The following is a 16,525-nucleotide window of genomic DNA, read 5'->3' as shown; positions in this document are numbered from 1 at the left end:
ACGCTTGAGCAAAAGAAGGTGATCACAAAAAGCACAGGCTGACTGTTGAACTGAGGTCCAAAACCAGGCAGGACACATCCACAGTGACAGAGCTCAGATAAGGAATGAGTGAGCTTTGGGGGTGCAGTAATTGCAAGGACAGAATGTGACGGGGGCTGGGGAGGGTCGACGCTCTAAATCTTCATCTGAATGCCGGCCCTATGAGTGTTCACTTTCCGAAAATTCACTGAACTGCTGGGCCAGGTGACATGGCTCACACCTGCAATCCCAGCACTTTGAGAAGCCAAGGTGGGAGAATCACTTGAGCCCAGGAGTTCAAGACCAGCCTGGCCACACACAGCAAGACCCATCTCTAAGTAATTACTTGAGTGGAAGACCGAGGTAGGAGGATAACTTGAGCCCAGGAGGCTGAGACCAGCCTGGTCAACATGGTGAAACCTTGTCTCTAGCAAAAATACAAAAATTAGCTGGGTGTGATAGTGTGCACACGCAGTCCCAGCTACTCAGGAGGCTGAGGTGGGAGGAACGCTTAAGCACAGGAGGTCGAGGATGCAGTGAGCCGTGATCATGCCACTGCACTATAGCCTGGGTGACAGAGACCCCCATCTAAAAATATATATATAATCCTCTCAAAAACTCATCAAGCTGCAAACCCACGGTGTGTGGATTTTTTTGGTTGTAAAGTACACTTCATTTTCCTTCCCTCTTATCTTTGTGGTAAAATACAGCTAACATTCACCACCTGAGCCACTTAAATGCAGTTCAGTAGCATTAAGTATATTGATATTATTGTGCAGTAATTGAGAGTTTGTGCAGATGGTAGCCAATTACATCCCAAGAGGGATAGGAGAATGTTTCATTTGTTCTAAGCACCATAACAAGTAAAGTGGACTTTTTTTTTTTTGAGACATGGTCTTGCTCGGTCGCCCAGGCTGGAGTGCAGTGGCATGACCTCAGCTCACTGCAACCTCCACCTCCCAGGCTCAAGTAATCCTCCCACCTCAGGCTCCCAAATAGTTGGGACTACAGGCACCTGCCACCATGCTCAGCTATTTTTCTGTATTCTTTGTAGAGATGGGGTTTCACCATGTTGCCCAGGCTGGTCTTAAACTCCTGACCTCAAGTGATCTTCCCTCCTCGGTCTCCCAAAGTGCTGGAATTACAGGCATGAGCTTCTGTGCCCGGCCCTAAATGGGCTCTAATTGCCATGTTGATGAGTTGCCTTAAAAGTCAGAAAAAATAGCAAAAAATACAACAGAAAAATAAAAGGACACGTACATCTCCATCGCCCGGGACCCTGTCTAACCTCAGACTTAAAAACACAAACAAGATCAAGTGCAAAGATTCAGTCTCTGTCCAAAAAAGGAGGGCTTGGAGGAGGCTGGCTTCCCTCTGGCTTTGATGTCTCTGACAGTTACGACGTGCAAAATCTGCTTTGGTCAAAAGACAGCAAGATGGGGGATGAGAAGCTTGGACTCACGCTAGAAGGCTGTTTTCCATAGCATGCTCCTTGGAACCCTAATTCCCTGAAATATCTGGGCTGGGGTGGAGCCAGGGAGGTTGAGAAGCTCTTCCAACAGTGGGGCAGTCAAGGTCAAATCCATTTGGAAGGTGCTACATATTCCCTTTCCCTCATTGAGACACAAAACACACATCAGGACATTTAAGTCTCTGGCAGATCCAGAAGCCTGAAAGCTGTTTTGCTGCTATGAGCCTTGGGTCCCCAAAACAACATTTGGCCACAGATTTGCCTTGAGAAAATTCAGTGAGCCTGACAAATTAATGCTACTAATACTAGTAATAATAGTTGCTCTTTTTTTTTTTTTTGACAGAGTCTTGCTCTGTTACCCAGGCTGGAGTGCAGCGATGCAATCTCAGCTCACTGCAACCTCCACCTCCTGGGTTCAAGTGATTCTCGTGCCTCAGCCTCCCAAGTAACTGGGACTACAGGCATGTGCCACCACACCTGGCTAATTTTTGTATTTTTAGTAGAGATGGGGTTTCACCATGTTGGCCAGGCTGGTCTTGAACTCCTGGCTTCAAGCAATCGATCCTCCCACCTCGGCCTCCCAAAGTGCTGGGATTATAGGCGTGAGCCACCGTACCTGGCCACAACCTCTGCACTGTTGACTCTCGGGCTGGGTCATTCTGTGTCGTGAGGGGGGCTCTTCTGTGCATTGCAGGATGTTCTGCAGCACCCCTGGCCTCTGCCCACCAGATACCAGTGGCACCCCTTCCTCCACTCATGACAATCGAAAGTGTCTCCAGACACTGCTGGATGTCCCCTGGGGTGGCAAAACTGCTCCCAATTGAGAACCACAGCTTTAGAATAAAAACAAGGGCTGTCTTGGGAAAGGCCATTAAAGCTGAGAACAGCTCTCACTTAGTCAAACTCAACTCGGAGTACCGACTGCAGAAGGTCAGACGGGGGCAAGGTGAACACATTGCACCAGAGACGGACCACCAGTTGGCCCAACCCCAAGGACACTCGCCATCTACCTTGGTGCACCTCCCCAACCCTCCCTCCTCCACCATCGCTCATGTTTAAGGTCCTGCATCAGCTCCAAGGGCTGAAAGGACATCTCTGAAATTATTACCCAGAACTGCTGATCACAAAGTACAGTTCACTCATCAAGAGCTGCTCTCAATGTTTTTGGCTGGGGGAAGGGTCTCATTATATGCCCAGGGTAGAGAGCAGTGGTGCAATCATAGCTCACTGCAGGCTCAAACTCATGGGCTCAAGGGATCCTCCCACCTCAGGTGTGGGCCACTATGCCCGGCTAATTTTATTTTTCGTAAAGATGGGGGTCTTGCTATGTTGCCCAGGCTGGTCGCAAACTCCTGATCTCAAATGATCCTCCTGTCTTGGCCTCCCAAAGCTCTAGGATGACAGGCCTGAGTCACCTCATCTGACTTTCTCGAATGTTTTGATGAAAACAAATGTCTGTGCCACCTTTGATATTAGTGGTGTTTGACACATCTGAGTGTGTCAGCCCTGTTTTCAGTCCTGCCCTGACCAACGACTGCTTCTATTTTTTTTTTTTTTTTTTTTTTGAGACAGGATCTGGCTCTGTTGCCCAGGCTAGAGTGAAGTGGCGATCTCGGTTCACTGCAAACTCTGCCTCCCAGGCTCAAGCCATTCTCCCACCCCAGCCTCCCAAGTAGCTGGGATCACAGGCACGCACCAGCACACTCAGCTAATTTTCTAATTCTCACATTTTTTTGTAGAGACGGGGGTCTCACTTTGTGGCCCAGGCTGGTCTCGAACTCCTGAGCTCAAGCGATCTGCCTGCCTCAGCCTCCTAAAGTGCTAGGATTATAAGCATGAGCCACTGTGCCCAGCCTGCTTCATTTTTTGAGCACAGACAAGCTATTCATTAGCCTCTGGAAGACCTTAGGATGTCAAGTAACAAGTCTCAGCTCTGCCCCAAACCCGCTGGGTGACGCTGGACAAGTCACTTGCCCTCTCTGGGCCTTGTGTTTTTCATTTAGGGAAAAGAAATCAATGGTAGGCTGGCCTAGCTCTAGCATTCTGTGGGACCCGTCTGTGACTTCTGGCCAAAGGGCCGAAACTGGACCAAATGAGAATGTCAGGCTGCTTTAGGTTTTTTGTTGTTTTTTTTTTTTTTTTTTTTGAGACGGAGTCTCCCTCTGTCGCCCGGGCTGGAGTGCAGTGGCACCATCTCAGCTTACTGCAAGTCTGCCTCCCGGGTTCATGCCATTCTCCTGCCTCAGCCTCCTGAGTAGCTGGGACTACAGGCGCCCGCCACCTCGCCCGGCTAGTTTTTTGTATTTTTTAGTAGAGACGGGGTTTCACCGTGTTAGCCAGGATGGTCTCGATCTCCTGACCTCGTGATCCGCCCGTCTCGGCCTCCCAAAGTGCTGGGATTACAGGCTTGCGCCACCGCGCCCGGCCGTGCTTTAGGTTTTTTTGTCGTCAGTTTCATTTTTCCGAGAGGAACTCAGGGGCAAAAGATCTTGCCCTCTCTGCTTCAGCATTAATAAAAAGTAAATTAGGCCGGGCGTGGTGGCTGATGCCTATAATCCCAGTACTTTGGGAGGCCGAGGCAGGAGGATCATCCGAGGTCAGGAGTTCAAGACCAGCCTGGCCAACACGGTGAAACCCTGTCTCTACTAAAAATACAAAAATTAGCCAGGTGTGGTGGTGGGCGCCTGTAATCCCAGCTACTCCGGAGGCTGAGGCAGGAGAATCCCTTTAACCCAGGAGGTGGAGGTTGCAGAGAGCTGAGATCACATCACTGCACTCCAACCTAGGCAACAAGAGCAAAACTCTGTCTCCAAAATAAATAAATAAATAAATAAATAAATAAATAAATAAGTAAGTAAGTAAGTAAGTAAGTAAGTAAATTAAATATCCCAGAGCCCAGAGAGTATAGGATTTGCATATCACCTCGCCTGGTCAACAGCTTTCCTCAGGATTTGGCTGTCAAGCCATTGGCTGAAGATTTTGGACCAGAGACACAAACCCAAATGTTTTCGGAGATCAAGTAAGTAATACAGAGTGACCCAGACCAGATGTTAGAGTATTGCACATATTCTAAATACCATGCAGGGTTCAGCACTGTGGCTCACGCCTGTAATCCCAACACTTTCGGAGGCCAAGGCAGGCAGATCGCTTGAGCTTAGGAGTTCGAGACCAGCCCGCCCAACATGGTGAAACCCCATCTCTACAGAAAATACAAAAATTAGCCAGGCATGGCGGCACATGCCTGTAGTCCCATCTACTTGGGAGGCTGAGGTGGGAAGATCGCTTGAGCCTGGGAGGTGGAGGAGGTTGCAGTGAGCTGAGATCATGCCACTACACTCTAGCCTGGGTGACAGAGTGAGACTCCATTTCAAAAAAAAAAGAAAGAAAGAAAAATTGCTTGTATTCTAAATGTCATAAAGGGCTGGACACAGTGGCTCACACCTGTAATCCAAGCTATTTGGGAGGCCAAGCCAAGAGGATTGCTTGAATTAGGAGTTCTAGACTAGCCTGGGCAACACAGTGAGATCCCATCTCTCAAATAAACGAATGAATGAATGCCACGCGGGCAAAACGGAAGTTCTCTGAACCTGATCTGCAACACAATTCGCCAGCTGGAAGGACCTCTGCAGTGGAAATCCTCGTTCAAGGCCTGGTCCAGGTGTAGGGAGGCGTCAAATGCGTCGCAGGGAGAGGGACTGGGTACTCTAAATGCATCTGCTCAGCAGGTCCCCAGTAGTACCAAAAAGGCAGTTTAGATCTATTATTAGTAACAGCCACTGTATTTATTGGGTCCCTTGTATTCATCGGGTATCGGGCCAGACAGTTGCCTAGATAGACCATCTCACTATGTCTCATAAGCGCTCTCTAAGGAGGCATCACCTGCTGTTGCTATTTTCCTGCTAAGATGACTGAGGTCCTGGAAGGTAAATGCAAGGCCCCCACTTGTAAAATGTGGAGTCAGGAGTAGAATCCAGAATCTAATCCTAATTTTCTGCTAAGAGGAAATGGACACCCAATTAATTCTTAGCAGAAAGTCCCTTTTTCTTGCCCCCGACCCTCCTCTGCTATTTCCACCCTCCCCTCACCTCCCAAGGGCTTGTTCCCAAGAAAGCTCTACCTCACTTTCACAGAAAAAAAAAAAGTGAATGGTGAACCTGTCACTTTCTTATTGCCTTGTGACATCTGCCTAATCATCTGAATACCAATGGTTTCAAATAACTCCAGAAAGAAGTTATCTTACTGTGTAACATTATTTTTTCCTCCCGACCAAGAAAACTTGGTTGGTAAGAGTCACTGTAGCCCCTGTGAAGGATGCCTCTGGAAGTGAGCAAGAACTGGTTATTTCCGGCCCTAAAAGCCCCAGTGTGTTTTTATTTTACAATTCTGGCATACCACAGATTAAAATAAATGTATAGCCTCCTATGTCAGGGGTCCCCAACCCTTGTGCTGCAGTACCAGTCCATGGCCTGTCAGGAACCAGGCCACATAGCAGGACTGGGCAGTGGGTGAGTGAGCATCACTGCCTAAGCTCCGCCTCCTGTCAGATAAGCAGCATTAGATTCTCACAGGAACGTGAACCCTATTGTGAACTGCACATACAAGGGATCTAGGTTGTGCGTTCCTTATGAGAATCTAACCAATGCCCGATGATCTGAGGTGGGACAGTTTTATCCCGAAACCATCCTCCCCACCCCCACTCCATCCCAGGTCCCTGGAAAAAATTGTCTTCCACAAAACTGGTCTCTGGTGCCAAGAGGTTGGGGACTGCTGTCATATGTGACTGCAACAAGTTGCAATTTTGCAATACTTTTTTTTTTGTCTTTTGAGACTGACTCTCACTCTGTTGCCCAGGCTGGAGGGCAGTGGTGTGATCTCGGCTCACTGCAACTTCTGCCTCCAAGGCTCAAGCGATTCTCATGCCTCAGCCTCCCGAGTAGCTGGGATTACAGGTGCACACCACCACACCCAGCTAATTTTTGTATTTTTAGTAGAGATGGGGTTTAGCAGAGACCATGTTGGCCAGGCTGGTCTCAAACTCCTGACCTCAGGTGACCCACCTGCCTTGGCCTCCCAAAGTGCTGGGATTACAGCGTGAGCCACTGTGCCCGGCCTGCAATGTCTTTAGCTGGTCATTTGCAGTATCTATTCATTTTAGATACGCATGCCCTTTAACTGAGCAATGGCATTTCTGGGAATTTATCCTACAGATAAATTCACATAATTAGACAAAAAGTCCAAGGCTGAAAGAGTGGCATTATCTATTATTCCCATTTTCCTGCTAAGACTATCAAGGTTCTGAAAGGTAAATGCAAGGCCCTCCCCTTGTAAAAGTTGGAGTCAGGATTAGAATCCAGATCTATTTGAAGCCTAATTTACTCAGAGATGGCATTAGCAATGTTTAACACATCTGAATGTGTCAGCCCTGTTCACAGTCCTGTCCTAACAACTCACTGCTTCATCCTTTGAGCACAAACAAGCTATTCATTAGCCTGTGGAAGACCTTAGGACATCGAGTTACAAGTCTCAGCTCTGCCTGAAACTCGCTGGGTGACACTAGGCAAGTCACTTGCCCTCTCTGGGCCTTGTATTTTTCAGCCTGGTACAGTAAAGTGCTATGCCCCTCATCTTTTTTTTTGAGACAGAGTCTTACTCTGTTTCCCAGGCTGGAGAGCAGTGACGCAATCATGGCTCACTGCAGCCTCGAACTCCTGGGCTCAAGCAATCCTCCTGCCTCAGCCTCCTGAATAACTAGGACTACAGATGCATGCCACTATGCCCAGCTCATTTTAAAAATTTGTTTGTAGAGATGGTGCCTTGCTGTGTTGCCCAGTCTGATCTCAAACTCCTGACTTCAAGCCATCCCCCCACCTCAGCCTCCCAAATCGCTGGGATTACAGGTGTGACCTGCCATACCTGGCCTCTATGGCCCTTTCCTCACAACTTTGATGAGGTTGTTCCTCCCTAGCCCCTGAAACCCTGATACAAGTCACAGATGTCCGACCTCCCCTTTCAGCCACTGTGAACAGCTTCTTCCTCTGTCCTTGGATCACATACAAAGTTTCTTTCAAATTCTTGCCCGGCTTTCTCTAAACTCAACCTTTCCTCCATTGTGTGGCCAGGGTTAAATCTTGCAAGGTCAGGGTAGAGGGAGAAGACCTAGAGACCAAAAAGGCCATCCCTTAAAGTATGCCATCAAGACCCTAAATACGCCAGGCACGGTGACTCACGCCTGTAATCCGAGCACTTTGGGGGATCAAGCCAGCCGAATCACTTGAGGTCAGCAGTTCGAGACCAGCCTGGCCAGCGTGGTGAAATCCCATCTCTACTAAAAATACAAAAATTAGCCAGGCATGGTGGTGGGCGCCTATAATCCCAGCTACTCTCTACTCAGGAGGCTGAGGCCGGAGAAGTGCTTGAACCCAGTAGGTGAAGGTTGCAATGAGCCAAGATCGCACCAGTGCACTCTAGCCTGGGTGACAGATCAAGACTCTGTCTCAAAAACCAAACAAAACCCTAAACAAATGTTATTGGAGTTTGTGACATTCTCAATCCAGTAAAGGAATGGTAGCTTAACATATTAAAGATTCTAATCACCACTTTCAGCCCAATAGAAATGGGGTTGATGAGATCAAAGGGAATAAACATTAAGAAAAGCTTCTCCTTTAAAGGCCACATAATTTAGGCTTCCCGGTTCTGCCAAAGATGAGCCATGCCATACTGAGCAAACATCTTGAACTCTCTGGTTGTGTTTGCTATAAATAACCATCTACCAAAGCTTCCCAGGGCACAGGCACTGTGCTAAACCCTTCATACACATTAGCTCATCAAATCCTCCCACGAGGGTAATCTGTTAAACTCTGGAGTTAGAAAGACCTAGATTTGTAGAATCTTGTTTTCCTTACTGACTAGCTGAGCTGTCTTGAGCAAGTTATTCAGATGCCATATTTGTAACATCAAGCCAGTTATAATAACAGTATCTACTCTAAAGGGTTGTTATGAAGACTTAAGATAATGTCCACAAAGGGCTTAGCATCTCACCAGGCAAAAGTGCCCAACAAACATGAGTTATTCTCATTAGCCCCATTGCCCGGATGAGAAAGTGAGGTTTTGGGAGGTGCTGGGGATGATTTCTAAATTTGTTTATGACCTTCTATGATTCTACTGGATTGAAAATTGAACTTGGTTTTCAAGAAAAATCTAATTTATATCTACTCTTGGAATTACATCCTTGTGCCTAAAGCGTAAAACCCACCTGTTTCGATTCAAGCCCTGTGGAAAGGAGACAATTCCCTCCCATCCCCCAGCCAAAAAAAATCAAACTCCTAAATAAGAGGGGTAGGGAAAAGAATCCCACTTTTCTCCCAAATCTCTTCTCCTTAGGGCTTCTCCACTAGTTCTTCAATGGGTGAGGGACACAGTAGAGAAGTCCCCAGGGCCGGGACCAACCAGGCTGTAGTGCAAGGCTGGGTAACTGACGAGGGGGCTGGGGATGGCCTCATGGAAAACGCTTCCATAAATGGGCATGTTTGCCTCAATCTCAGCCCTCCCATGGAAAAGTAATGATAACAAATCCATAACAAATACCTTGTACGGAATAACACATCTATTTTGGACATGATAATAAAAATACATGGTGTTTACAGGGCAAGCCCGGCGGCTTCTCGAAAAAGGCCCAACTAGTTCACGTTCTGGACTCTACGGGTGGCAGCCCACCTAGGGTCACTGGTTTCAACTAGATCACTTCCCACCCCTACAACCAGGGGACAAACAGTGCCTTTTATTTTAAATGTGCAAAAAGTCAGTTTATGTTTTCTTCAAAAGACATGGTGATAAACATTTACTTTGTTGGAAGCATTTAGTCCCACCAGAAACCTGACCCCAACAAGTTTGAGTCCATGGTAAAGAAGATAGTGGGGTCAAGGGTATGAACTTGGACTCAAACAGACCCGGGAATGGGTTCTACCACCTGCTGGCTGTGTGACACTTTACCTCTCTGAGCCTCAGCTGCCTTGTATACTAAACAGATATCATGATGCCTTTCTTATGAAGTTGTTGCAAAGATTAAATGAGATAAGTTAAATGTTGCAACAGCATGTGGCACTTAAGTGTTCCATTAACGGCATCAACGGTAGCTATCTCCATGGGAAAACATCAATTTCCTTCCAACAAAATTCCCTATCTTATTTCACACCCTGCCATCTAATGACTTTCAGTTCAGCGTCAAGTTCCCTCTCTAAACAATTCTAAAATAGTATCGTTAAGTAAATCAAACAAAAAACTACGCAAAGCAGTTTACTAACAGCCTGCCTTCTTTTCATCAAATCCCAGACAGTTCACAATTTAATCTCTCAGTTCTTCATACTGCAACTGAACACTCCCGGCCTTGGCTTTCTAAATGTTTTCTTTTACTTCTGGACAAGCATGGTTTGAATGGTACTTTTTCTCAAGTGGCAAAATCCCTACCAGACCCCGTGCTGGAAGAAAACTTACGACAGTAGCCACACTTTCTCTCGTTTTACCCATTTGGTTGGACACGAGAGAGGCATTGACACAGGTGGCTCTGTGGGAAATTCCAGTGTAATCTTACCTAATGCACCTGCAGATTGTAGAAGCAAATGGAGACTTTGGAGCCCACCTGGGTATCTGGGGGGACCCTTGGGGGTCAACCTGGGTGAGATTTTTTTTTTTTTTTTTAATTTGGAGAAGATGAAAAAGTGGGCTGTAATAAACTAGATCACAACCAGCCTTATCTCCCAGGGGTTCTCAACATAGTACCTGATAGAACTGATAAAAAACACTTTCCTTTCTGCTAAGCCTATGCCCATGTGTTTTTAACTGATTTAATGCATTATCAACACAACTGTGCAATACCATCAAATCCACTAGGAGCCTCACCTTGCCTGTCTGTGTGATAGCAAGTGACTTTTCAGTGAAGTCCAGTTGTGCTTTTTTTGGTGCCTAGAATAAAAGTGAGATGTCTGATTGTCTGCACTGAACCTCTGAGATTTCCAAGGGAGCTTATCTCCTGGATTAGCCTCTTAACAAGAATCACCCAGGACTGATTTTCTTTTTTAAGGCCATTTTTTCTGGGGATTCTAGAGTTGGGAAATGGAGTTGGGTCCAGGCATTGATATCGTTAATAAGCACCCCCAAAATAGTATTTCTCACTGGCAACCTTGAGAAATGCTGTTTGGGGAAAGTCTAGGATAATCTAGGATGATAGGGCAGAGAGACATCCAAATCACAACTCTGCCCACACCATGGTCCTTACGAGGTTGACAACAGGGACCCCTAAGTGCAGCACAGCCCCTATAGAATACCCTATAGGACTTTTAACACCCTCACCCCCCTGCAATCTGCCCCCAGAAGGACAACTACTACTTACAGATCTCCAACTGGGGGCTAGTGGAGAGGAAACTGGATGGCGAGCTCGGATCTGACGCACCTCCCACACCGGAGCGTCCAAATCTCCCTGCGCGTCTCGGACGCCTCTCTTTATAGACCCAGAGCTGCCCGCTGGTGGGAAAGGGGAGGAGGCCGAAGGGGTGGAGTTGGGGAGGGTCCCTGGCGGCCCCCTCGCCGCGCCCCCTGCAGGGCGCACCAAGGGCGGGAGCGCAAGGGGCTGGGTCGTTCCGGGGACAAGGGCGCACAGAACAGGTGCGCACAGGGACCAGAGTCTCACTCCCGACCGGAGGCGATCGCAGACGCTCCGGATCCCTAGGGAAAGGGGTCGAGCAGGCAGCGTGTGTGCGGGATGCTTGAGAATGTCTTCCCTCAGCCGGCTCCAGCCGCACAGGCTTTAACCTCTTCCTCCCTGTGTTGGGACTGTGGTGGATCTGACTTGACATCTCCCACGCCACTTCCCATTTTATTGGCATCGCACTATCTGAAAAGAGGGCCGGCTGTGCAGCGTGAAGGGTAGGGAAAGGGGATTTCTTGAACTTTTGAACTTTGCAAAGTGCAAGACAGGAGGCCCCCATCCTTGCTGGGAACCGTGCAGGAAGGGGAAGTTTTTACTTTTCCCAACTTGCCATCTCCACCTCCACCCACACCTCCACGACCAAAATACAAATAAAATTAAAATAAGCCCACTGTGGTTATTTCAGCAGTCCCCCTCCCCTGTGTGCCACTCGCCAGCTGCGTGACCATGGGCAAGTCACTTCACTTCTCTGAGCCTTGGTGTCCGCAGCTGCAAAATGTGGGGAGGCGGTGGCGGTGATAATTACGTAATTTACAAGGTGCAAGTGTCAAGATTCAAGGATAAAGTGGGTGCGCCCCTAGAGTCTGCGAGTTCCCTTCAACAACTGCCCCTCCCCAAGGATTCCTCCCCTAAAATTGCACTCCCCGTCTCTCTCCATCTCGGCTCCACTCTCCTCTGCCCGGTTTGGTCCCAGTCTGTGTCTCTCCTGTGTGACTGACGCTGTCTCTCCATCACAGTCTCTCTCGCTGTGTCTCTGCATGTCTGTCCCTCTGATCATTGCTGTCTCTCGCTCTAACTTTTGTCTCTGTCCCTCTCACTGTCTCTAGGTCTGTCGATGTCTCTGTCTCTCCCTCGTGTCTCACTCTGTCTCTGGTCTCTATGTCTCTTGCTCTCCATCCCTCCCGCGTGTCTCACTCCTATCGCTGTGCGATCTCTCTCTTTCTCTGTTCCCCAGGCTCTCCGTTTTCTCCCCGTCCCTCTCCCCTCCTGTCCACGCACGCACACACAGGCCATAAAAGGAAGTCGAGGCGGTGGGCTGGCCCCACGCCAGGCCGGGGACCAGCGGGCAGCCCGGGCTCTCCGCTCCCCGCGCGGCACCGGCTTCTCCGAGGTTCCCGGGCCGGGCCGAGCCCGTCCCCCTCCCCGGGCGCGGCGGGAGCGGCGGGCGGGAGACAACCCAAAAAGGGCAGGCGCGGACTCCTTCCTGCAGGAATTCCCAGCTCCGCATACCAGCTCGGGGCTGCCCGCTCCCCCTGACTAAATATGGTGCCGAGCGGCCTCCCTGCTCCCCGGCGTCGGGGGAGGGGGCCCTTCACGCAGCCACCGGCGGCAGTCGCCCCGCGGGGGGCGAAGGGGACCCCTTTGCTTGGGGCAGGCCCGGAAGGGGGCAGCCCCCAGTCCCACGTGGATTTCTGCTGCTTCAGGCCAGAAGGTTCGGAGAAAGGGTTAAAGTTGGGCAGACCCCTCCTGGGTTTTGTTCTTGGCGCAGACCCTTATTCTACAACACCTCCTCCTGCAACCAGGTGGAGGGGCTGAGGGCGCGGCGCGTGCGGGTGGGGGATGGCTTTATTAATATCCCCATTTTGCAGGTGAGAAAATTGAGTCCCCGCAGAGGTAAAGGGATTTGCCTTAGCTCTCACTGGGACACTCATGGATTGGTGTTGGCACTGGAACCTTTCTGATGACAACATTCACTTCCAGAGAGGAGACACTGAAGGGAAGTGCCCAGGCAAACTGGACTTGAGGCCCAGGGCATGTCTTTGAGAGTAGATGTCTGGCTTTGAATCGGCCAGTGCTGCTTTCTACCTATTTGACCATGGGCAAGTAACTTTGCCTTTCCATGCCTCAGTTTCCCTACCTGTAAGATGGGAAGAACATCAGCTACTTCCTGGCCTTTTTGTAAGCAGTCCTTGAGATGATCCATGTAAAATGAACACTGTGCACTGTTTCATGTTAGTTGCTGTTATTGGTAACAAATGTGAAACCAACTAGAGTTGCACCAGGCCTCTGGGATACAAAGAGAGCACTCTTTCCCTGCAGGCTCCCAGGCCCCTCTGGAGAGCTCTGTATCTCAGACCCTCTTGGGTCCTTCTTCATCCTTCCAGCATCAAGCTCACCTGGTTTTCACCCTGGAAACTCCTGAGCCTGGCCCTTGCCCTGCAATGGGCCTGGATCAGAGAGTCAAGAACAGCCTGCATTTAGCTGGCTGGGAAAGTGAGGGGTAAAGCTCTGGGGAAAATGATGAATGAGCTGCTCCCCACATGCTTTTAACATCTACGCTGTAAAAGGAGTGGAAATTGTCCCTGCATCAGCCCAGAAATGATGTAGAGCAGAGAAGTAATGGAAGGGGGAAAACTGAAGTCAACCATCCCCTTCCCATCCTGGAAAGAGAACGCAGGGCAGGCCATTGGAATCTAACTTGCTGGCCCGAAGTAAAAAGTGGCATTAATACTGGAGGCATGAACACTGTACTTCCAAAGGGTTCCATCTGATTTTTTAAATAACTTGTTGGTAACTTTTAAAAGAGAATAATTATAATGTGATTAACAATTGGAGACTTTGTAACAAACACTCAATTTTACTTCATTCTCTCTCCTACCCCTTATCTAACAACCCTTTATTAAAAATTAAAGTAGGCAGCCGGGAGTGGTGGCTCACGCCTGTAATCCCAGCACTTTGGGAAGCCAAAGTGGGTGAATCACTTGAAGTCAGGAGTTCAAGACCAGCCTAGCCAACATGGTGAAACCCCCATTTCTACTAAAAATACAAAAATTAGCTGGGCGTGCTGGTGCACACCTGTAGTCCCAGCTACTTGGGAGGCTGAGGCAGGATTACTGCTTGAACACAGGAGGCAGAGGTTGCAGTGAGCTGAGATTGTGCCATAGAACTCCAGCCTGGGAGCCTGGGTGACAAAGCAAGACTCCATCTCAAAAACAAACAAACAAACAAACAAAGTAGCCAAGGCCAGGCATGGCGGCTCACACCTGTAATCCTAACACTTTGGGAGGCCAAGTCAGGAGGATTGCTTGAGCTCAGGAGTTTGAGACCAGCCTGGGCAACATAGTGAGACCCTGTCTCTACAAAAAATACAAAAATTAGCCATGTGTGGTGGTGGGTACCTATAATCCCAGCTCCTTGGGAGGCTGAGGTGGGAGGATCACTTGAGCCTGGGAGGCAGAGGTTGCAGTGAGCTGAGACTGTGCCACTGTACTCCAGCCTGGGTGGCAGAGTGAGACCCTGTCTTGAAAAAAAATTTTTTTTTCTTGAGTAGCCACCCTGGGCAATGTGGTGAGATCCTATCTCTATAAATAAATAAATAGCAGCTGGGTGTGGTGTAGCCTGCAGTTCCAGCTACTAGGGAGGCTGAGGTGGGAGGATCTCTCGAACCTGGAAGGTTGAGACTACAGTGAACTATGCTTGCACCACTGCACTCTAGCCTGGGCGACAGAGCAAGACCTTGTCTGTAAAAAATAAGGTACCTACTTTAATCCTCTCCCTATCCCCATTTTATTGTGGAGAATCTAGGTTTGGAGAGGTTAAATAACACAGCAGTGGTAGAACAGGAATTCCAACCCAAGTCTTTCTGACACAGTCCATAGTAGACAGAAGTCTGAGTTTTTTAAACCCAGATCTCTTCAGCACCAACCAAGCAGCTTTGGGATTGTCAGTAAACCTCTCTGAGCCCATTTTCTCAAGGAAAAGCAAAGATGATCAGATTCTTTGCCTCAAGTACCTTTCTGATTGTTAAATATGACAGCACTTACGAAGGCCTTTACGAACCATCTCAGACCTTTCTGGTACACTCTAGAAGCAGGCAGGCACAGTATGTTCACCTAACAGTCATTCAATAGATATCTGTCCAATGCATGAAGTTCTGATGTTTGAATCTTCAAAAGTGTGTTGTTATCATTCGATCAGATGCCTCTGTTTTACTTCTCATGACTCAAAAGGTCAGTTCTTTTAAGATGGAGGAGGCAATAGTCACTTTTTAAAATGTCACTTTGAGTGCTGTCAAGTAATTTTCCTTGGCATATCTTTTTTGTGACGGGCTGTTTAATGGGAGTTTCCATGAATTCATGAAACAAGATGGCCAAGGGGAAATTTCTCTCTTATAGTCTTTTTTTGCTGTTGGCTTTTAAAAAAAAGCCCCAAAGTGGCTGGGCATGCCTGTAATCCCAGCACTTTGAGAGGGTGCAGTGGAAGGATCGCTTGAGCCCAGGAGTTCGAGACCAGCTTAGGCAACATAGCAAGATCCCTGTCTCTATAAAATAATAATAATAATAATTAGTTGAACACGACGGTGTGTGTCTGTAGTCCCAACTAGAGAGTGAAGTACGAGGATTGTTTGAGCCCCGGAGTTTGAGGCTGCAGTGAACTGTGATCGTACCAGTGCACTCCAGCCTGGGCAACACAGCAAGACCCTGTCTCAACAAAACAAAACAAAACAAAACCATGAAGTGTGATCCCCTCCAATTTTTAGGAACGTTGAAGATTGGGTCTGAGTGTGGTTTACTCCTGCCTGTGCCTCAAGATTTTAATATTTTTTGGCCGGGCACAGTGGCTCACACCTGTAATCCTAGCACTTTGGGAGGCCATGGTGGGTGCAACACTTGAGGTCAGGAGTTCGAGACCAGCCTGGCCAACATGGTAAAACCCTGTCACTACTAAAAATACAAAAATTAGCCTGGTGTGGTGGTGCATGCCTGTAGTCCCAGCTACTCGGGAGGCTGAGACAGGAGAATCGCTTGAACCTGGGAGGTGGAGGTCGCAATGAGCCAAGATCACACCATTGCACTCCAGCCTGGGCTACAGAGAGAGGCTCCATCTCAAAATAAAAGAACAAGATTTAACAATTTTAAAGTGCTGTCAGCCCAAGCATATAGAGGCAAGTAGATCTGGCCCAAGAGCTGTGAATAAAGGAATATCGTTCGTGACCACAAGCATGGCCATGCTCCAACTCTTGCACGAAAGTACTTTGTTTCACCCATGATGGCCCCCATGATGAACCTCACACTTCTCCCGATACTAGACGGCATTGCATAGTAACCTGCAATGGTTTTTCCTTCATCATCAATTTCCAACTCTAATGTCACGATTTGGTGGGTGACATTCCTGATAGATTCTCTATGTCTATCAGGAAGGGTCCTAAAACTCTCAATAAAACTAGTTCTATAGTTTTCTAAAAAATGAAACACACCAGGCATGGGCATGGTCACTCACGCCTGTAATTCTAGCACTTTGGGAGGCTGAGGTGGCTCTCCTGATGTCAGGAGTTTGAGACCAGCCTGGCCAACATGGTGCAACCCCATCTCTTTTTTTTTTTTTTTTTTTTTTTT

At 48.3% G+C, this 16,525-nt stretch overlaps 1 protein-coding gene across 4 annotated transcripts in view; it reads right to left on the bottom strand.

Moving 5' to 3' along the window:
- MYH11 (myosin heavy chain 11) overlaps positions 1–10,984 on the bottom strand; it is a 164,281-nt gene extending 153,297 nt beyond the window's left edge. For 2 of the 4 annotated variants that reach the window (XM_017871716.1, XM_017871719.1), the window contains exon 1: positions 10,875–10,984. The gene's annotated coding sequence lies outside the window, so the exon portion shown is untranslated. The remainder of the gene's footprint in view (positions 1–10,874) is intronic. The other 2 variants (XM_017871720.1, XM_017871721.1) reach the window with 1 other exon arrangement.
- Positions 10,985–16,525: the final 5,541 nt, after the last annotated feature.

This window comes from Rhinopithecus bieti, unplaced genomic scaffold, assembly GCF_001698545.2.
Source record: "Rhinopithecus bieti isolate Rb0 unplaced genomic scaffold, ASM169854v2 scaffold_6876, whole genome shotgun sequence".
NCBI classification, from domain to species: Eukaryota; Metazoa; Chordata; class Mammalia; order Primates; family Cercopithecidae; genus Rhinopithecus; species Rhinopithecus bieti.
The sequence above is the reverse complement of the archived record's forward strand: the minus strand, read 5'-3'. Positions and strand labels throughout refer to the sequence as shown.